This window comes from Phalacrocorax carbo, chromosome 3 (assembly GCF_963921805.1).
Source record: "Phalacrocorax carbo chromosome 3, bPhaCar2.1, whole genome shotgun sequence".
NCBI lineage: Eukaryota > Metazoa > Chordata > Aves > Suliformes > Phalacrocoracidae > Phalacrocorax > Phalacrocorax carbo.
In genome coordinates this window covers 73,901,217-73,919,800 of record NC_087515.1, presented here as the reverse complement: position 1 = coordinate 73,919,800, position 18,584 = coordinate 73,901,217, and the positions used below count along the sequence as shown (strand labels likewise).

At 41.8% G+C, this 18,584-nt stretch overlaps 1 long non-coding RNA gene across 1 annotated transcript; it reads right to left on the bottom strand.

The window, feature by feature from the left end:
• Nucleotides 1–8,331: 8,331 nt before the first annotated feature.
• On the bottom strand, nt 8,332–9,067 carry LOC135312872 (uncharacterized). The gene is made up of 2 exons (XR_010372489.1): nt 8,948–9,067; nt 8,332–8,643 (listed from the first exon to the last, which is right to left on the bottom strand). It is a non-coding gene; the product is annotated as an uncharacterized LOC135312872 (long non-coding RNA).
• Nucleotides 9,068–18,584: the final 9,517 nt, after the last annotated feature.

The following is an 18,584-nucleotide window of genomic DNA, read 5'->3' as shown; positions in this document are numbered from 1 at the left end:
ATGTTAGATTAGTAGTTTAATATTATCAGAAGCAACAAAGTGGCATCAGGATCTGCAGTCATTTTTTAATGAATTTGAACAATGAGGGAAGAACAGGTGCTGATGGCAGAGGTGAGGGCTTAAAACTCCTATAATTTGCCATCTATCTGCTTCATCTGGGACTGGCTGACTTGACTTGACCAGAAGATGAAACATATGGCCATTTATATATATATATATATATATCTGTTTTATATCATGGAAAAAAGCTTTGTTCATGTGCTGAGCTGAAATAGTTTGCATGTGGAAATTTAGGAAAATGCACATAAATAATTCCCATGCTATGATTTTTTTTTTTCTGGAAAAGCTAAACAGAAGTATTTTAAATAGATGCTATGAAAAAATATGGCAACTTCTGCATTAAAATTTAAGTTGAAATTAATTTAAACATATACAAATTGTTTTAGAATGTTAGGACAGCCTCAGAAATACCCGCATGCATAGATAAATTCTAGTATCATTTTAAGGATTGTGAGAAAGACAGGAATTCCTAAAGGAAGGGAATGACAATTATAAAAGGATTTATATGTTAAAAAGCAGGGTTCTACCACAGATCATCTATTTCAAAGAAAAGCACCGTCACCCCCGCAAAAAAAAGGAAAAAAATATTAGATTTTGGAGCTCCCTCTGCTGGACACAGTCACTTTCGTTTTGCTTTTCCTCTCTGCATCTACCACAGAAACTTTTCATCAATACCACAACCTTTTCATCAATAAACTGCACATTTCACATGAACATGCAATACCAAGGAAGAAGAGATTTTTTTTTCTATCTGCATAAGAAGAGCAAATGTATATAAAGCAGTACTGCTTGCTCTAAAACCAAAAAAAAAAAAATCACGAGTGGGGTTTAAAGATTGACCGTACTACCAGTGGGATTGCTTTTGCTATTTTTCCTCTCTTTTTTGAGCATGGGAATTCACACTTAACAAAGGGTTCTTTTTTTCCTCTGGTTCTCTTTTTCTCTCTACCAAATCAACAGAGAATCAATAAATTACTGTTTAAAAGATAAAAGAGGGCATTCTCAGTAAAATTGCTGCAGGAACAGGCCTTAGAGGTAGTGCCAAATACTGTATTACTTATGACACGCATGCAGCAGAGCTGACACAGTTATGATAAATTCGCAGCTAAAAATGTATCTGTAAGTGTAATTGGGCAGTGCCCAAAATGTCTGGTTTAGTTCTTGGTGCCCTGAAAGACTGACATTTTGGGACAAGAGCTTGGAGCTCGTCAGAAGTGTGTCAGCTCAGGCATGATGCCATTTTAAACAGCCATCTTAGGATGGGACCAAGCGTCCTGTGGAAGGAGATTACTTTCTTTACTGACCATAAAATGCATTTAAATGCCTTCCTCAAAGGGGTCTTTTATCAGTTTTTATCACCTCTGTTCCTTTATTCCTCCAGCCTTTTGTCTGCAGACAGGCAAGGCCACAGGCTTCAGCTACTGGAGTGTATCAGCTGTTCTGTTCATAGTACGATCACTTAGTTGAGCGACTGCCTAACCAGGCTAGTGTGGAATGGACTTGGCACAGATTATTGGCAAGCCTGGATACGCACGCCTTCACAGCGATATTTAAAAAAAAAAGATATGTTCGTCGTCCCAGATCCAGCATTCACAAGTTGCATATACAGTCATTTATATACATATGTATGTATGCATTCTATTCATATATAATGGATATAAACTCACAGTGGAAGAGATACGAAGTGAAAAAAACATTCTTGGTGATATGCGTGTGCGTGCATACATGGGGATGTGTGTGCGCTTTCGGGAGGCTGAGAGATGGTGGTGAAAAGAGCTGTATAAAAAAAGAGGTTGAGGTTGTGAGGTCAGCACTGAAGAAAGTGAAAAATGAGAAAGAATGGAGCCACTGAGAAGGAATAAAAGGTGGGAGAGCAAAGGAGGCAGGAAGGCTCAACATCACAGGCTGTGGAGAAGAAGGACACTATTATAGGGACAAAGGAAGAGCGCTACCACATCTCATAGTCCTTTTTCTGAGAACGGCCCCCCTCGGCCCCAGCATCAACCTACACAGAAAGGAACATGAGAAGTCACTTTTTTTCTTTGTCTAGACAGGTAGAAGAAGTGTCTTATGCTTTCTAGCTTCTTGTTATTTTTCATGTTTTATTCCCATAAGTACAAGCCCTCCCCTTTTAACGTCAGGCTTAAATACTTTGCCAAAAATCTTAAACTCTGTATGATAAATTTTGGTCATTAACATTATTCTCTGCTATATTGTAAATATTGTCCAAGATGTAATGATACCAGCAGGGCTAACCCAATGGCAGCAGTGGCACTGCTGCTACAAATTAAGAGGGAGTGGCTTAAATCAATAAAGTACTAAACAGACTACACTCCACTTTAATAATTACATTAGGCTGTTGAATTTAGAATGTTATTTTAGTGACATTGGTTCTTTGAATATGAGATCATGTCTGATAACTTCATTTAACTGTATTTAGTTTACTGTGTTCAAGAGAGTAGTAATAGGGATGTAGTCTCCAGAACAGCTGTTAAGAGACTAATATTTATTTCATGGGTACAGTTACTTGACAGAGGATAGACTTACAGAAGGATAATACCACTGTTTAAGGTTAGGGGTCAATGTGCATTCATTCTAGGAGTTTCATCCTTTCATCCTTCCTCCCTCTTTAAGTATCAAATGTAAATGAAATATACAACTATTAAAAATACCACATTGAGAATTAATCACAGGAGAAGAGAGAGATCTAATAGGGACAACAGGGTAGACAAAGTGAGTCAAAAGAAAAAAGCCTATTCTTCCCTTTATTCAGTACTTACTCTCCCTGGAACTTGATGGCATGCAGACCAACAATTGCTTGTCTTCACGGTACTATTTGCACGGCTGCTGAGCTGGGTCCATTCTCGGGATCCCCTTGGATACAGCTGGTGGCTGCAGCTGCCAGCAGCTGCCTGGGCAGATGGTAGCTTGAGCACCACAGCACAGCCAGAAGCAAGCCCTGAGGAACAGAGGGCTGCTGTTCTCAAACAGGTGTTTTTTTCCTAACCTCCCATCCCCAAGTTGTATTTCCAACATACAAGCTTGGTTCAGAGAGTTTTGCTTGGGAAGTATATATTTTGCTGTTGCTGCCACTTCATTTGTTGCATAACCATTTCCATTACATCTATCTCCGGTAGCTATTTTGCCCTGCTCAATCAAACCTGTGGGTGGCATAGCACAGGAAACTGACGTGGAGCTTTAATTGGTGGCCTGGCCTTAAAACCCATCCGGGAGCCTGTGGGTCTGTCTGTATTCCCCTACTTTGCTGCCTTTCCCCCCTGCCCCCCCTCCCAAGTTTTTTGTGGCATCCCTCAGAAAGGCCATGGCATGGGAAGGATGCCTTATTTTCAAGTTCTGCTGGTGGTGTTAGTGGTGCAAACTCCTAACAGATCATAGAATCATAGAATGGTTTGGGTTGGAATGGACCTTTAGAGGCCATCTAGTCCAACCCCCCTGCAGTGAGCAGGGACATCTTCAGCTAGATCAGGTTGCTCAGAGCCCCGTCCAACCTCACCTTGAACGAGGGATGGGACATCTATCACCTTTCTGGGCAACCTGTTCCAGTGTTTCACCACCCTCATAGTTAAAAATGTTTTCCTTATATCCAGTCTAAAACTACCCTCCTTCAGTTTAAAACCATTACCCCTTGTCCTGTCAGATCAACTGAGGCTCACACTGCTAATTTCTGAAATGCCATAGGAGGCAAATAGAGATTGTGCAGTTCAATGGTAGATGTTGTTGTTACCACATCTCAGGGCTACATTCCTGGTAGTCATATTAAACAGCAACAGTTAAAGTTTATTTCTTGCCATCAGTTCCCTTTCTGTTTTGTAGACACCTGGAAGAAAAACGTACCTACTTGCACACTAGGTATTGACTAATGGAAATAATGATTATACGGAAAGTGTGTGACAATATCTGTGACAATAGGTGACAACAGCTCTTTCAGGAAGTTGATGTTGGATGCTGATATTTCAGCAGCTTCTGTTTGACTACAAGCCTTGAGAGACTACAGAGTCTGGAACATACTTTGGAAGAAAGCATAACAGAGAGTCTACCTCGGGCAGGTTACTAGCTCACATGGAACAGGGGTGGTATCTGCTATTCTTTCCATTTTGGCAGTGTTTACTTTCACACCAGTACTTTTAAGAAACATCCATTTCCAGAAAGCTGAAAGAATATAGAGAAAAAAAATCTATTTTTACTCCAACCATATTTTCACATCAACCTCCCAGTGCTTATTGTTTGAGGGAGCATAAACTGCACAATGCCACCTAAAAACAGACCCATATAGTTTTTGGTACCAGAAAATAAATCCATTTATTTAGTGCAGGCATTTAGTGCAGCATATCAACCGCTATTCTTACAGATTCTGTCAAGCTTTTAAAACTAAACTTAGCTGGTTTTGAGGTTCTTTTCCTTGCCTGTCTATTTCTCACAAGCTCTTCTCTCTTCTCTCCCCACAGGATCACCGGGTTTGTCACCAGAATGTTCTGCAACCTGAGCCAACAGTGAAAGCATAAACTTTTCACATCCCAAGATATTATGGGCTGCAGTGAAGGGAACAGGCTGTCCATGACCTCCCTTACAATGCCAGGAACCAGAAGGTTCCTAGTGGAGTCACTTTGCCCTCAATGGGCTCATCTGACTTCAGCTATACTGAGGAGGAAAAGCAAGTCTCTATTAAGTGTCAAACTTATCTGTCCCAAAAGCAAAAAATAATGGTGGACATGTCCGTGACTGTATAAGACTAATAATAATCTTAAGGATTAATATTATTAATCAAGATCCCACTTTATGAGGGAGTACACTAATCCCTATGTTGCAAGAGGAGTGCATAACGTCTTCTTTTGGAAGAAAGGTGAGCTGGTGCCGTGTGCACATATTGATAACCTAAAAACCTAAAAACACTTTGGGCTGCAAATCCTAGTTGCAAAAAGGATGTGTATAGGCCCCAGGCCAGGTATGCTCTACAGCATATCCTGCTCTCCTGATTTCACAGCTGAGTTCCTGCCAGAAGCTTGCAGTGCTGCCTTCTGGGGTGTGCACCCAGATTTTTCCCATGGAAGAAAGCACATGGCCTAAGGAAAAGGGATGGTGCATGGTGAAGTCTAAACAGGGCACGTGCCTAGACCCTGGACGTAGAAAGTGCTCCCATGTCCCCTAATTTAAACACAGCTGAAGGTTCCTAACTAATGCCTGCAAATTCACGTTGCATGCACTTTAAAAATGCCACATGACTTTTTTGATATTTTATCTAGGCAGTTGCTCCAAATTGCAGCCAGAACAAGCCATCTAAATGCTTGCAGTATATCCATTCTGAAAGTCATCCCTTTCTTCAGCTTTTGCGTTATCTTATAATTTAGATAATATAATAAATACTGTAATTCTGACTGCCACTTCATTTTCTGCCCATATTTCAGTATACTTGTTTTGATTAATTTAAAGCCCAGTGTGTCTGCTCCTGCTCTATCCTAGCAAACAGACATTCCAGATCCAGAAACAGACAGTTAAATTTAGTAAAAATTTAATGCTCATCTCCTGTACAATTTAAACAGACACACTGACCTAATTAGCTTTTTGGCATCACACACACTCTCAGCTTAGGGAGGTCGGCTGTTCTGTGGCAGTTATAGGAACCAGATATTTCTTGTATTGTTTGCCTGTTTTAGATATCTCAAGTAGAACAGTTAAGAGGCTCCGACAGTAGCAGTTTGGATTAAGAAGTAAAATTAAATTGGACGGAGAGTCTATCAGCGATATCAGTTTGAGAACCCTGGGTTCAGGAAGCAAAAGTTTTTACTTAGTTTAGGTTAACTGATACAAGTTTAGCATGTTAGGAGTAAAAATAAAGATTCTATCATCTGGATTTTTTTTTAAAACAGCTGTATGATGTTTAGATTAAAACCCTGAAAATTCTTAATAAACTAGATAAGGTGTTTTCTGAAATTGATCTTTTAAAATTTGTTAGGGGTTTGAAGTGAACATATCCATCATTTATCAACTTCTCATAACAAAGCCTTTTGGAAACAAAATTTTAACTTAGATATATGGGGAATGTGTCTAAAATAAAGCACTTTATTTTACTCACATTCTCAAATGTAACCACGCTATATTGAGTCCGGAACAGTGAGCGGAAACAGTTCCTTGACTCAGAATGCAAACTGTTCAGTGAATGGACAATGAACTGTTTAAAATCTGCAGCTTGTGTGTCCCTACTTTGCATGAGGCACACTGCTGGCAAAAACGCAGCACAATGAGATACAAGACCTGGAGTCACACCTGCACTGGCTTACCTCTGTAGGCACCTGTGACACGTGTGCTTTCTGCCCTTATCACAGTGCCAGAGGAAGCAACTCTCAGGAGTGACCCCAGCGGTGCGCTGTTCTGCCCCAAGACAGGCTAATCTGTCTCTAAGACCTTCAGCGATAAAGCTTCCACAGTGTCTCTGTGGTCACTGACAGCTGAACTCTGGGCTCAGAGCGCCTGCACCATGCTTTGCTTAGGTATCTGCTCATGGGCAGGTCTGCAGTGCCCTCGGCCTTGCTCCTGGATGTGATGTCAAGCTGGCTGGAACCTGTGCTGAAGTGTCAGATACATGTGGGCTACCCAGGCCCTGCTCCGGCTTTGGGCCACACCTGAGCACAAGCACCTCAGAGCACCGTAACCAGCAGGCACAACTGGTCCCCAGAACAGCCCGAGGCCCAGGCTCAGCCCACAAGGTAGAGGTGCCCACTGGGAGGGCCTGCCAACAAAGCTGTCAAGGCCTACTGATTAAGAAACTGTTGACATGTTAAAAGCAATCAAGCACTGTATACAGATACATGCTGGAGTTTCAGTTTATGCCTAGTATCAGTGCATGACAAGAGCCTTGATAATTCTGTCCCCAAATCCCATAGGTCCAAAACCAGTCTTGCTGATGAGTTGACTGTCATCACTACCAGGAATGTTAGATAAAGGAGAGAGGGAGCAAGGTGGCTGAATTCTGTGAAGTTTTAATCACCCACCAAACAGAATTTGAAAGGCAGGGAAGCATGAGGGTTAAATAACAGTTTCCTTAGTCGAAACATTTATGGGCCCTTGGAAAAAACTGGGGAATGGTAGATACTTCATCAGAAACCAGGAGTAAAGAAATGCAGATGTCACCAGCTACAGAAAGCATGTTACTACTGTCCTAATTGGGAAGAAGGGGATTAGTAAATGCATATGATACAGGGACTCTGTCCTGGTTTCAGCTGGGATAGAGTTAATTATCTTCATAGTAGCTGGCACAGTGCTGTGTTTTGGATTTAGGATGAGAATAATGTTGATAACACACAGATGTTTTAGTTGTTTTTAAGTAGTGCTTACACTAGTCAAGGACTTTTTCAGCTCCCCAAGCTCTGCCGGGTGCACAAGAAGCTGGGAGGGGGCACAGCTGGGACAGCTGACCCAAACTGACCAACGGGACATCCCACACCATGTGACATCATGCTCAGCATACAAAGCCAGGGGAAGAAGAAAGAAGGGGGTGATGTTCGGAGTGATGGCATTTGTCTTCCAAAGTAACCATTACATGTGACGGAGCCCAGCTTTCCTGGAGATGACTGAACTCCTGCCTGCCCATGGGAAGGAGTGAATGAATTCCTTGTTTTGCTTTGTTTGTGTGAGCAGCTTTTGCTTTATCTCTTAAACTGTCTTTATTTCAACCCATTAGTTTTCTCACTTTCACCCTTCTGATTCTCTCCCCCTCCCACCAGGAAGGAGTGAGCGAGCGCCTGTGTGTGTGGGAGTTGCTGGCTGCGGTTAAACCACGACACACTCTAAAGATCAGAGAAACAGAAGAGAGAGAAATCTCCAAAAGGTCTTTTTAGCAGATATTGATAATCACCGGTGTTATAGTACTGGTCAAAGCTGTATGTATGTGTTTGTAATTCAGAAAGATTTGTGTGTTGCTATCAGTAACAGAAAATTAAAATAAAGCATTTTTTTCCTGTTTCACAGGCAAAGAAAAAGTCTCTCACAATAATACTCAGGAAGAAAGAGTCTTCAAGGGCGTTCAGCTCAAACCCAGTTTGCTAGCAATTAAGCTAATGTTAATCAGCTTAATGCTTATGCTAATGCATAAGCATGTTATTGAGGAAGGGATGAGAGGTACCAAAGCCATCCCTGCTTTGGGCACTGCTGACAAGAAACTTTCCATTGTGCAGCTCTCAGTGATAATACATTGCGCTGAGAGGGTATTCAATTTCTCACCAGTTCCTTTTGCTGAAAGAAATAATGAAAGGTAGAAGCAGTCCATGATTACATTTAGCAGAGAGATCTGGAGAGCGCCTGACCAGCTCATTCCACAACCATGCTGGTTTTCAGTCTGAGATGTCGACAGTGACATGATTTCCAGTAACATTTGTCCTTGGCCCGGACAGTGTCCCACCCAGAGCTGAGGGAGGTGTAAGGCCAGGTCCAGGTCTGTGTGAGCCCATGCCAGGAGAGCTCCTGGGACATATCATGTTTGCTGCCCTGGTCATGAAGAAAGCACTCCACAGCTGACTCCGCGCTCCATGTCCCTTCAGTGTCCTGGCACCCATCATGTTGGAACCAATTCTAAAAGGGAGAAAACATGCTGTGACCCAGGCCACGGCACTCTGGTGGGATATCATCTGTCTTAGTTTGGAAAAGAGCATTTAATGTCACAGTCTGGCTCTTCATCATGGCTTACTGTTAAATGCAATGGATTCAGGTAATAAGGGCAGCAGTGCAGACATGTAAGACATTAAGAAAGAATTTAGCATAGCTTTTGGTAAGCACAAGATCTTACAATTACACTACCATTATTTCTTCCAACAAACAATGGTACTACAAAGACATTTTCAATTATATTTCAAGCATGTCAGGAGAGAACTCCTACCCAAAGAAATGTGACCTCATTTTGCTGTTGTGATTCCTGGGACCAGGGAAGAAGCAGCGCAGGCAGCCACCGTGTTCAGTGACTGACGAGTATTTTTTACGACAGTCATCTCCCAAGGTCGTTTCTCGCTGCAAAAAAAAAAAAAAAAAAAATTCAAATTTTGGAGCTCCCTCTGCTGGTTTGACATCAACTTTCGCTCACAACTGCTTCCCCTTCTCTCCGACTGCTCGTTATCACTTAAACAATTAATTTCATGTACTGTTGTACTAAAAAAAAAAGTTAGTACATTGCTTATCAGAGCATGTGTCTGATATTTGATATTACACTGGAGAAAAATCTGACGTTCCTCTAACAAGGAGAGAAAAGGTTTCTTCTTATAAGTTTAGTTTCGGGACTTGCAAATGTGTACGCCCCTATCACTCCATTCTTCCATGGATTCCTAATATGTGTGCATTCGTGGTATGTGACTACTTTAATACGTGTTAGGGTCTGCCTCACCAAGTATAAAAAAGTAAAACCTGAAGAAGACACTGTGGAAATGCTGCGTGCAATAGCCCAAGCGCACACAACCAAGAAATCAGTTATTGGTTTTTATACTCATCCTTTGTACAGCTTATTTAAGTGTTACGTGGCCTAGAACTTCCCTCATTTTTACTCAGAATATTGCCTTACTGTTATGTATGTAAATGGCACTAGGGAGTTCCAGAGTTTGCTGTTCTGACCTGTGGCAAGGCTCAGTGTGCCACACGACACGATCACGCTGGTATTTCGGGTGCACGTGTTAAAAAACAACCAAACAAGTGAGAGAGAACACAGTCAGACCTCAGAAACAGTGTATGTCCAAGGTATTGCTCAAGTTCCATTGCCTTCATTACCTTCAAAGAGAGCTCAGGGAGGGGTTGTATCAATTGGCCTACGTTGCTTATAACTTTAGGGTTGTTAATCCAAATTCTCTTTAATTTGGATTCTTTAATCTCTAGGAGATTAAAAGGAACCTATCCATTTTGAAAGGCAGCGGCTCATCTCCTGTTGCCTTGCAGCAAGCATGTCATTAAAGGTGAGTTTGCAGAATAGCCTCCAAAGTGCGTGGGATCAAACCTGACACTCGAGCCTTTCTGGGACAGGCTTTTGCTCTGTATGCAACAATCTCCCCCGCAAGAATTATAGCTTTCTACTCCAACTTCTGTTGCGCTTAATATCAAATAGCTTTAACCTTAAAAGGTAAAATTTCATTATGCTCAAGTATTTTCTGAATGGATTAAAGGGGTCTGAAAATAGATTCTAGAACTTTTCTACCGGTTTTCTTGTAGCTAACCCGCTGGTTTTGCAGTTAAGCTGCAATAAATTCCAACCAACCTGAAGGCTGCACATCGAATTGTAGCCTATAAAAAAATTTGATGGTGGAGGTATACAGCCCTCAATGAAGCTGATAAAATACTAATGGGAGAGCCACAATGTAATTACAGGAACAGCTGATTAAATCAAGATAGCACTTAACAGAGTAAGATCATTTAAAATCTAATGATTATATTAGATTATATCATAATTCCAGTGACACCACTAAGAGGTGATTAGAGATGGAATTTTAACTTTCAACTTTTGAACAATTTCATTTACATTTTTTAATCACTAATATAGAAAAAAAAAACCCCTTATATTTTCTCTGTGTTCAGTGAGAGAACAGCATATTTTTAGTTCCAGTTTCCTTGGATAAAAGGTTTCTTTCAAAAAATTAGAAGGCTACTTAGTTCTGAATATTGATAACTGGATAATGGACCCATAAATATATGCCGCTGAGCCGAATCTTGTGAAGGTTGTTAGAAAATTGTCCCACTAAAGTCACTGGAAATACTCCTCCTGGTTCTTGCAGAAACCAGAATGACCCACTAGTGACTTTAAAGTTTTCAGTCTTCCTAACATTTTATGGTATATTTAAAACTATTTTGGCTTGGGTCTTTGCAATTTATTTAAACAAGGAAAAGGTCTTTCGGTGATGCTGTTAATTGCTAGCTATAGAGTAGAGCGGAGCTGGCAGTCATAAATATTCAGAAACTGTAAACCAGACACAATAAAAAGTATTTTTTACCAAAAAAACTTAACTTGCCATAGTTTAGGGAGGGTTTATCCTACCTCTGAATACAAAAGTGGACTAGGTGACTCTCAGCATTTCCTCTAGTTTTTAGCCTTCGTGTTTAATATTTCTGAGGTTTCCCGTGGCCATGATCAGCTCTAGGTGTTGCTAAGATGACAGCTGAGGCTGCTTGCCTAAGCACAGCGTCTATGGCTGAGAAAAGAGTGCCAGCCTCAGCGAGGCTGCCCTGCCACTGTCCTCAGCACACATCTGCGCGCACCTGCTTACTTGACAGTACGGCGTGAACTAGACCCACGGATCGGGCTGGAGCACATTATTTAACGCTTACGTTGACGCGTGAGTGGCTACGTCAACTGGCATCCCGCATTGCTTTGGGCTCCTCTCCACTGCGGGCTGCTCACCGCGTTGAATTTCGGAGCTGTTAGTGGGTAGCGCTCTCTCCTAGCAGCTGGCCTTCTGTTTCTGAGGTCAGTCTGTGACCTGAAAGACCTTCTTAAAAAATCTAGTGTGCAGACACCTTTGCATTCAAAGACAGGCATTTTTACACCTCCACATCTCCATGAAAGTGGGACTGGAGTAAAGCTGCTGTCCTACTAGTAGTGTAGAGTGGGAGTGAAGCTGCATGCTTCCTTGAACCAGACCATTGCTTCCAGACCAGGTGGGACAGAAGCAGAACTGCAGGTGCAGCTGCTCAGGTTGCTGCCTAGTGTCTCTCACGCTGAAGGGTCAGAGGTGTTGCTTCTCTTCTGTGGGATGTTTTGTTGTGACAGATGAACAATGGCTTGTGGCAAGAAGGCACCTTGAATGGAGAAGGAAAACACTTCAGGACAAAGGCAAGTAACATTTCTGGAAATCTGTGGTGCGCTCACCTAGTATTTGGCAGTGAAGATGAACAACATAAGGATGCTGCTGAACGTGGAAGATGACTACATCTGGGAACTTGCAGCTCCCACTGTTCTTCACCCCTGCTTTCAGTTGCCAGGGAGTACGGCGTTATAATGTTGGTGGTAGCAACAGGGTGATTTGTAACGTGGTATCTGCTATTCAGAAGATGCCAAACACCTTGTGAGCAATCGTAGTAACATAGGTTTTGTTTGTATGAGCTTTTCTGTTGGAGACTTTGGTGACACACACACTTCTCTTGCCTTTTTGTTACTATCTATTTGTTACTATCTTATTGTTACTATCTCATGACCACCAAGTTCAAGTTAGAAAATGTTACTGTTTGAAAAGTCATTGCTCCGAAGGATATCTCTTCCTAAGTTGCATTGCAGTAACATATTTTATTTGTACAATAATGTTTGCATTATTACACAATATGCATTTGTAATGCATATATTATTGTGTATATACAGTTATACAATTGCATGTATAATTTTGTGTGCATCTGTAATTACACATATTCAGAATAATCATGCTTGATAAGAAACATATTTTCATAGTCTTCTCTGAAATAGCTGTGCTCTTTACCCAGTAAAAGACAACGTTATTCCTTGGAACTATTAACATTCTTCTGTCTACCAGGAAGGAAAGTATTGATAAGCGAAGGCATACCAGATACCTAAGGGAGATGACATAATTAGCATTCATTATTAATGAAGCTATTGCCTCATTCACATGAAATACAGAGCACTTAATACTTTGTTTACCTCATCTTCCCATCAATAAATACATTCCCTCTAGAATGTGATGTTATATGTCCTCACTTGGGAGATCTGTTCACATTGAATCCACTAATTAGAAGTTTCAGTTCAGTTTATGTTGACTTTGCCTTGCCCTTGGCTTTAGTTCACTTGGGGTTGTAATCCTGGTGCACATCGCATTGCGATATTTAACACGTTAATCTATGTATCTGGTAAGAATCATAACATTTAAACTACTGTCCTGAGAACAGCATGAGCAACAAGCAAACTCAGCCGTGTAGGATGTTTTCTGCCTACTGGTTATTTAGAAGGAAAAGCAGCATATAAACTGGAGTAAGACTAGCTGGCAGCCAGCACAGGAATGTGTTAGCAGAGTAGCTGATACACATGGCACGTACTCCCATCTTCAGTTTGTCTTCTGCCGCTTTTTCTGTGTCATGTCTAAAAATTTCAAAACGCTAGGAAGAACTGAAGGCTGGTTTTGTAAGATGCTTACATGGCAAGCGCTTCCTTTTATAAGTTGTTTTACAAGATTAAGAACAAGGTACCCATCTCACAAGTGCCTTAAGATGGGCAATGCTTCCCAGGGCAGTTTTGAGGAGAGCTGCACTGACATTGCAGGACCAGGCAGTGACAACAGTCCCAAGTTGCAGAGAAAGAAGGCAACAAGGGTCTGTGAGGAAGGGAAGGAGGTGAGGAGGTGCCTCAAGGGGGGCAGTCGCAGGCCACATCTGATAAAGCATTGCCAACGGTCTCCAGCAAGGTTGGAGTACAAGAAGGCCATGAACCACAGCTTTGTAGTTGTAAGTGCTGCAAGACCTTGAAAGAAAACAAATACCCACACATCCTGTTGTCTCTAGGACGAATTTCAGGTGACTGTGAAGGATTGGAACTGATTATTAAGTGTAACTTAATAATGTAACTGTTTAAGAGGTTAAAAACATTAGAAGAAAATGGGATAGGAAAATGAGCTCCTTTCTGCCACACTGCCTTTTCATTTCAGGGAAGTTTCACATAAACATCTATGGATTGTACTGTTTGTCTTAAACGTCACTTTTGCAGCGAAGCCTACAGCTAACGGGTGACAAATACTAGATTGCTGTACGTAGCATGCGGAGACTCACTGGCAAGTGAGGTAATAAAGGAAGAGATGAACTAAGGTGAAACTAAAACATCACTAAAAAGATTTAAAACATTAAAGAAATTAAAAGAAAACAACAACAGGTAAAGACTCCAATAGAGATTTGGAAATAACCTGTGGCTGTACAACCGGGCACAGCTTTTTAGTTTGCCTTCACCTTCTGAAGACTGCTGTCAACAGCATCTAACTCAGAAAATAAGCCCTGGCATGGCTGATAGCCTGTTTCTATAAATGGGGAGTGGAGAGGAAGGCTCCCTGGGAAGCCTCTTTCAGCAGGATTTTTCAGCTAGGAAAGAAGTGAGGAGAGTAACCAGTGATGTACGTAACAACAGAGAACAATTACTCACAGCTCTCCCTTCCCAAGTACTGGCAAAGAGGGAGCAACCTCATGGCAGTCTAGAATATCCTACCTGGACTCCTAATTTGGAGAAGCGTGGGCCTCACTTAAGTCTGGTCTTCTATCAGCCAAGGCTGTGCCTTCCCCAGCAAAAGTACCATGCAGGAGGATTACAAGAATTATGAAGAAGCATTTTTTTTACACAAAAATATAATCAAACAATAGAAAAACATAATTGTTGGGCTTTTTGCTTTCCACCTCCCTTTGACTCATCAGCATGTCTGCACAGGCCATCCAGGAGAACACTACTATGGGACGGCTGCCAGTAAAACTGTGATCTTGTCCCATGCTGGCATGACGTGATCTGGTTTCAAGCAAGGCAGTGGAGTCTGGCCACTGAATATCTAACAACAGCATTTCACTGCTGCTCACAAATGAGGACCTGATCAACAGCCAGCTAGAACCAGTGACTTCTAAGGTTTAGTTCAACTGGGTTTTAAGACAGCAACATATATATACACGTTTAATGAACCATATTCATAAAGATAAAACATAGCTTAATAAAAAACTAGCGTATTCAACAGTAATAACTGATTTAACATATATATTTGTATCTAGTCACCCTGAGAAGACACGTTGGACATGTTTTTATATTCTTGGATCATAAACTCAGAGAAGCAAGTGTTAAAACATGCAGGAGATAATGGCTCGGTGCCTGGCCAGGAAGGCAGGCTGGCAGGAAGTGACTCATCTGCCCATTGACTGCACAAAGTACTCGCAGAGGAAATTCATCCGTAGGTTAGCCCAGCAGACTGTCACTGCCATAATGGATTAAATCTTCCCATCGTTGGACTACTGTAGCATGCAAAAAACATTAAAACATGTGCTTGTTTATAGGGGAAGTTGGTTTAAAAAGGGAAAGGAAAGAAGTTAGCTATGTTCCATGCCAAGGACTGATAAACGGGTTCTGTAGCAATGGCAACGGTGAGAGAGAGTCAATCAGCAGCAGGTATCATTTTCTTATTACTGCGTGCTTCTCATTTACCTTGAATGCTCTGAATTCATGCTATGAATCAGAAGCAATACCACAACAGTAGTATTTCAACTGGTCCGGTACAGGAAAGAAAGATCTCAGTGGTATCTGCTCTTCCAAATTTATTCTTTGGTTACTCACTCAACACACTTGGGTGACTGGGACCTTTTTGCAGGCAGAGTTTGAAAGAAAAACAGTGGGGGTTTTTTGCTAATATAGAAAAGATGGGCCTTTCTGCAAGCTGAACAGAATGTCCCTGTGCTTCCCCTCCTTTGCTTCTAACTGGGGAACAAAGTTGCCCCAGTGGCCTTCTAAGCAGAGTGACCTCAGAGGGACCAGAGCTTGCAGTACCCTTCCCTGATTCCTTTTGGCTTTCACCCCATTTCTCATGTTATAGGAAAGGGAGAAGCAGATCCCTCAGATCTCAGAAACCTCTGCTCAGTAAAGAAGCATAGTTTCATTTCATAAAGTAATACACTGACGACTTCTAATCCGGGCAATCTGAAGAGATAGCTTTTGTTCTACTGATACACTATCTAACATATTATCCCTCAAAAATTATTAACCATTAAGACACTACATAGAATGAGACAATTCACTCTGCCTGAATTCTACAGTACGTGTTTGGATCTAGATACTTAAAATACACCTGAGTGGTAGACAGCAACCCAGCCATGCTCTTTTCAGGGCTGCGTATCTCTGTATACAATTAAAATGTCTTCACTGAGCTAGAAAAGTCTCCAGGCATTATCAAATTTGTCCTGATGTGCTCAAAGGTATTGTTTTGAGGGATGCAAGCTTGACTTGCAATCAGTAAAGACAGGTGCTAAAATGTGGGAGGTCTTAGGTTCTCAGATGTCCTCAGCAAGAAGGGGAGCGAACCTATATCACTTTCTTGCTTTTTCTACCCCATGAACACAGGGTATCTTAAGTGAGACCACTCACTACCATTTCGTCTTGAAGGGGCCACTTCACAACCAAGAATATGAGAGAGATGAAGACAGAGCAGAATTGCAATTACACTGCACCTTACATGTCTCATTGCTTGAAGCTTCAGCTGTTAACTACTCAGGACACCTGCAAATCAGGCCTTACAAATGGTTCCCATTAAAGAATGAATGTAGAGAGTTTGCGCTCATTAGTGAAAACTTTGGTTTAAGTGGGCTAATTTGTCCACGTTAAGCAGGAGCTCAGATGCTGCAGTATTTCTTTATCCTTCCTCCTTTTTTTCCCTGCTAAGCATCGGGGCCCTTTCTAGGCCTGCTGCAATGGAAGCGGCTGCAACCTTCCTCTTGCTGTCAGGGAATTGCAGCAAGCCTGCAGAAGAGCTCATACACTTAGCCTCCCCCAAGATCAGATATCGCAATACACATACCTTGCTCGGTTGCACTGTTCTAAGGCAACGAAAGGATGTATCCCAAGGTCCGGCAGTATGCGGAACTGGTTGAGTCCGCCAGGCACTAGGCACATCAGGTAGCCTATCCTAAGAGATCCACTCTCCAGCAAGTTGCCAGCTTGTTCATGGCTCTGCTTTAAAAGAGCTGTGCTTTAAAAGAACAGTTAAACAGTGGATTTCCATTCAAAACAGATTAATAATGAAAAAAAAAAAAAAAAGGATCTAGCAGTATTTTACCAGCCAAACTGCTGACCTGGGCCACAAATATGATTAGTACTGTATGACTGGAAAAGCTGTGGGTCATCCAGTACCTCAGTATTCTAGGCTGAGTTTTACTGGATCAGAGGAAACATTTTTCATCCATGAAAAAATAAACTTGGTTTAGTTATCTTCCATTTACTCAGCTGCAGTGATCTATGACACCACAGGAACGTGAGTGCCCCGTTCTGACAGTTGTTGCTAACGGGGCATTCCCTTGCTTCATGACACTTTGCGTGTTTCATTAGTAGGTCAGCTGTCTGCATTACCTGGCCCTTCAGCTTCCCTGAAACATGGCTGCTTTGCTTCTTTGTGCAGTTTCCCTGGCACTCAGGCAGATCTTACAGTGCAACAGCTTTAAAACAAGCAGAATATAAAACCCAGAACTTTCTCAAACACAGCATAAGCATGGAGAACATGAAGGAAATTCTGAGCTTGCCTTTCACTTCAATTTTGTGCCACTATGGCTCCGCTGATTTCAAGAGAGTTCTGATTTCCACTGCGCAGAGGGAAGAAAGGCAACCAGCCTCCCACAAAAGAATATTTAGGAAAAGGTCCTGCAGTTCTTGGGAGCAGCTCATCACATAACTTTACATAGCAAATTACATTAGACGAGGCCCTAGCTACTGATCAGTTAGGAAGTGATGAATAAAACAATACTTCCAGCACAGGTGGATGAAATTTCTCTTGACTAATTTTTTTATAATTTTGCATGGTAAAAAAAGCTCGTGGTGCTTGACTATGGGGATCCAGTAGCTATGTTCTGGCTTTGCACTGGCCAGCTAGGAACATCCATCAAACAAAACAGCTCCCAAGGAGCATTTCTGAATGTAACTGAGATCACCGTGGAGGGGGCTGAGGCAGCTCCAGTGGTGATGAAAAACTATGCCTTTAGCTGGCCTGTGAAAAGTCAAGTAGGAAGACCCTCATAAATGCTAATAGCTCCAGGAATGTTAATAGGTCCAGGAAACTGGACCCTTCTCCAGTATCGGTATAGACACAGCATTCTGTAGGAAAGGCCTGATTTTCACAGGCATTAGGACGATGAGTGCAGGTCACCCTCACCCTGGCGTAGGTCGTTGTGAGAAGGAACAGGAAAGGGTGTCTCTGTGCTCTGGGAGAGAGGTGGATAAATCCCACTTCTTTTGACTGATGTCATGTTTCCAGTGGAGGAACTACCACACAATCAGTCTGGACAGTAATGTTTCTGACATCTTCCCAAATGCTTAACAGTAAGCCAAATACCACAATTACTGTCCTTGTGATTTCACTGTATCACACCTCACACTCAGGGCCTCACACTCCCTCATTCTCTGAAATCTTACAGTATTTTAACTCACCTGGTTTCAAGGGAGCTACCTCTAAATTTAAGCAAATCAAGAGACAATCAGATTTTCTTTGTGCTAGCAAGCCTCTCAAAGGATTTACTGTGCTCTAAGCAACCACTCCATTCTCTGGTCACCTTGCAGGTAATAACAAGAATATTCTGTGGAGAATTCAGATACACAAGAAACATACCAGGCAAGTCACTGAAAGAAATTTAAGGCTTACCTTCCTCTGTAAACATGTAATGCATTAGTAGATTAATTTCCCATTAGACAAATGAATGACATAGGATGCAGCATGCTACAGAAGATGAACTGCGTACCAGATGCCGTAGAACTCTAATCACAATTAAAACAGTCAGGTAAACAGTATCTGAGTCAGGACCCAGCTACACTAGGGCAGCTCTCCACC